The sequence below is a fragment of the Apodemus sylvaticus genome, chromosome 16 (genome assembly GCF_947179515.1).
Source record: "Apodemus sylvaticus chromosome 16, mApoSyl1.1, whole genome shotgun sequence".
Taxonomy (NCBI): domain Eukaryota; kingdom Metazoa; phylum Chordata; class Mammalia; order Rodentia; family Muridae; genus Apodemus; species Apodemus sylvaticus.
In genome coordinates this window covers 76,459,992-76,464,179 of record NC_067487.1, presented here as the reverse complement: position 1 = coordinate 76,464,179, position 4,188 = coordinate 76,459,992, and the positions used below count along the sequence as shown (strand labels likewise).

At 43.7% G+C, this 4,188-nt stretch overlaps 1 pseudogene; it reads left to right on the top strand.

Moving 5' to 3' along the window:
* Positions 1–3,180: 3,180 nt before the first annotated feature.
* LOC127666476 (ceramide-1-phosphate transfer protein-like) lies at positions 3,181–3,960 on the top strand (annotated as a pseudogene).
* Positions 3,961–4,188: the final 228 nt, after the last annotated feature.

Genomic DNA, 4,188 nt, shown 5'->3' with positions numbered 1-4,188 from the left:
AAGAGAGCTTATCTCTTATATTCCAAATGGGTAGCCTGTACTGTCAGCCTACAATGTTAGTTTTTTTGGGGTGGACTGAGAGGGAACCAATGTACAAGTAATGAAAAGCTCTGGTTGGCCAATGTGTCCAGGGGTGCTAGTCAAGTTGCTGGGTAGCCAGTGTGCTCCAAGGATGTTAGTCAAGTGGGAGTTAGTTGCAAACAAGCCCATGAAGGATAATCAAGTGATATTTTTGGAATTCCATTAGCAGCAGTTCCTTCATGCCAAGATAATATGCTTTTGTCTAATATTTTAATATTTTAGATAGCTAAGAGAAAGATAGATGGATAGATAGATAGATAGATAGATAGATAGATAGATAGATAGATAGATAGATAGATAGACAAAAGCTATAGCAGGAACAAAAGTGGTAGGTCTGATGAATTGATTTCTGTGCTGTCATATTTTCTGAACCCATCCAATAGGAAGACATGACACTTCCTAATCCCCAGCTGTGACCTCCTCCAGCCCATTGTTTCAAAGAATAGCAGCCAGCAACATGACCACCAGTCTCCTGCAGAACAAGCAGAACCAGTTTCCAGCTTTCAGGTGAGGGGCTTGGCTTGCCTTTTTATCCTTTTTATAAAGGTGGAGATTTGAACCAGAAGTCATGCCTGTCTTCATGTGATTTCTCTTGCTACCTTGTTCCGATCCTATCTCTCCTTCCAGAGAACCCACTGTCCGTATGTAGCTGCTGGACTTTACACCCAGGCCCTGTCAGTTTACTTTTAGTACAACTAAACAAGCCCAAGGTTACATGTTTTGTGTGTGTGAAGATGTTCCCAAATGTGCTGACAGTTGCAACAAGCACTTCACAGAAAGATGAGGAGAGTAAGATGGGCAGATTGAGGGGAAAGCACCATGCCAAGGACCCATGCCACACCCATGATGGACAGCCAGATACCCTAGCCTGGGCCACAGCCAGATTTTAACTCCATCAAAAAACAACTTGAGGGTTTCCTTCTGAGCAGCAACCATTTGACTGTAGCCAGACCAGAAACTGGAGAAAGGGTTATATGTTAATGTTTCCTTTAGCTCGCAGAAATGCAAGCCTCAGATACTTGCTTCCCTTCTGGCAGGCATCTGCTAAATAAGACTCTAGACTGTATAGTTATTGCCTTGAATGTCTACAATCTCATACCAAATGTGAAAATCACCACCATTTTTATTTTTTATTAAAAGTATACTTTCTTCACACACTATATCCTGATTGTTAGATTCCCTTCTCTCTACTCCTATGATTTCCTCCTTCTCTCCCTTCCATCCAGATCCACTCCCTTTCTGTCTCTCATTAAAAAAAAAGAATAGGCTTCTAAGAGGTGAAAACAAAATATAATGAAATAAAATATAAGTTAAAACAAAAATCATCCTATTGAAGTTGGACAAAGGAAATTTTAAAACAAGAAAGACAGCCCAAGAACAGGCACAAGAATCATAACCCACATAGTCACATATTCAGTCACTTAGAACTGAGAATAGCAGGAATGGAGACAGCTCCATGTCAAGCTCTATTCGTTCTATAACACGTAACCATGACACCCTGAGAGGATCATGACAAGCAGTCATGAAGTATAAAAGCCTGGAGTTCTCCATGCTAATGTGGTATCTAGATAGGCCCCATGTGTTCAGCCAATGAGTTAGGTATTCCTTCCCAGAAAAGGTATTTAATCCCTAGTTTACCCTGAGTAAGGTGCCATTGGCATTCACATCTGCCATGAAATAAGACAGTTGGAAAAGCAAGGGTCACTTGAGAGGCAGGATGGTGCTTTCTTCATGAATATCCATTCCGAAATCTACTAGAGAAGGCCTTCTTTCTCCCAGCTGCTCTGTTTTCTCAGCGCTCACTTGAAACCAAAGCATGTTCCATCCCCAGTCTGGGCTCGGGCCCTCCCCTTCTGGTTCATAGACATCATGAGGGGAAGCACAGTCTATTGATATGTGTTCCCAACTTGCAATGATATCCCAGCTGTGTCTGGGTACACAGGAGTTTGGTAAGTACAGCAATCCTCCTAGATCTACTGTTTATAATCAGAGAAAATATAGACTATGGACCTCCAATTATGGACTATATTCTTCCTCCCTGAGTGCCTTGCCAATGGCACTCGTAAGGTGCTCCTGCCACCCTAGTGGTAAAGCAGACGTGCAACCCAGCAGTCAAATAAGATACTGACTTATTACTATAGCAGCAGATTATAAGAAGTAATTTTGTTATTACTTTTCTAGACCAGTAGTATTTACCTTAACCTCTACTCTTTGGTTCTTGGCTGTGCAAGGAGTATCAGGCATGGATACCATCTCACAGGTTAGGCCTAAACACAAATTGGACATTGGTTGGTTACTCCTACAAGCTTTGTGCTAGAATTGCTCTAGCATATTTTTTAGGCAGGACAAAATATTGATTGTAGGTCAAAGGTTTGGTGGCTGGGTTGGTGTTTGTTTCTTTTTTGATAGACTTAAGAGTACCTTCTCTTACCAAAGGCACTAGAAAGTAGGCTCATAGGAACCAGCTGGATTTCACATGTTCAATGAGTTTGGGTATTGTCCTCAATAAGGGGGACTTGATCTCAGTTTTAAGAGAAAAATACTTTGTTGTACCAACAGCCAGAATTATTTACGAATTCCTACTGGATACCCATTGCCCATAATTCAATTGAACACAACTTGCCTTACTATGAGAGATGGCCTGTTGAAACTTGTATCCTACATTACTAAAAGTCCTTTATAGATTCCCTGAAGTTTCTGTCACACTAGGTTTCTGCTCCAACCCTGAAATATACCCCAGTTCCAACCATATCACCACAGGTGATACTAAAAATTAAATAGGGGTTATACCTCAAGGTTTCTGCTCAACTGCAGGCTTGGAGCTTGGAGGAAAGCATGGGGATGGGGACTCTTACTTGACATGAACATGGCATCAAAATCATGGAACATACTGGCAAAGAATCATCTTTCACAGCAGCTTAATTGTAGCTTTGATCAAGCCTCTCCATCACTGGCCTCTACTGTACCCTTTGCTCTCTGTGGGCAACCACTGGCACCCATCTCGGATCTTCTTCCCAATCTCTTCCTCAGAACCACAAAATGAGCTAGTCCAGCATGGTGACAAGTTCTGCATGAAATTGTTTCAGCTCATGTTGGAAAATGGATGGCTAAGAGAGAGATTCCAACCTTAAAATCTTCCTGGTCAGCTTCAAGCAGTGTCTCACTGATGAGGGAGAGGTGCTTCTGGACCACTGTATTGCCAGGGGAGAGGGACTTACCAGACTTCTGAACAGCCTGGAGCTGTCTTCTCATTCATTTCCAAGGATGTAGTCTCAAAGCTGCAGATAATGGAGCATCTGAGAAGCAGCCCACAGTCTGAACACTACACTAGCTTGTAGTCCATGGTAGGCTATGAAGTAACAAAGACTGCTGCTCCTGCCGGGCAGTGGTGGCACACATCTGTAATCCCAGCACTCTTGGAGGGAGAGGCAGGCAGATTTCTGAGTTCGAGGCCAGCCTGGTCTACAGAGTGAGCTTCAGGATAGCCAGGGCTCTACAGAGAAAACCTGTCTCCAAAAAAGAAAAGATACCTATCCCCAACACCCTAACTCATGCTGCTGAACCATGCTGTGCCTACATCATGCTCTGCACTGGTTCTAGCTGTTTCTAGAAGGCCTGCACACTAACTCTGGAGATGTTCATACCTCCAAACGCTACAGTGAGGCAACACTGGCTGCCTATCACTCCTGGATAGAAAGTCAAGTTGTCACTGTGGCCTTCTGTGCCTTGCCCTCATGCAAGATCTTCCTTGAGGCCATGAATGTGGGGTCCTCTGAGCAAGCAGTGGAGATGCTGGAAGAGGCTCTGCCCTTCAGTGAATACGTGTATGACGGCTCCCAGAAGCTCTATGCTGCACATTCCCTGCTATACCTTCCCTAGCAATGGTAACCATTCTGTGTGGACTTCCTCTGCCTAAACTGGGTTTGGGCAACCTGGGACTGCTCCCACAGCAGTGATTTCTGGATACTTCTATCACCTCTGAAAGCTGAGCTTGTTGAGAGCCACAGTCTGTGAAAATAAATGTGGTTGGCAGCTGAACCAAGAAAAGTGGGTGCTGGTCATCCTCTTGGTCCAAGATGAGACAATTAAACTCCAGTTTTCCCTTCC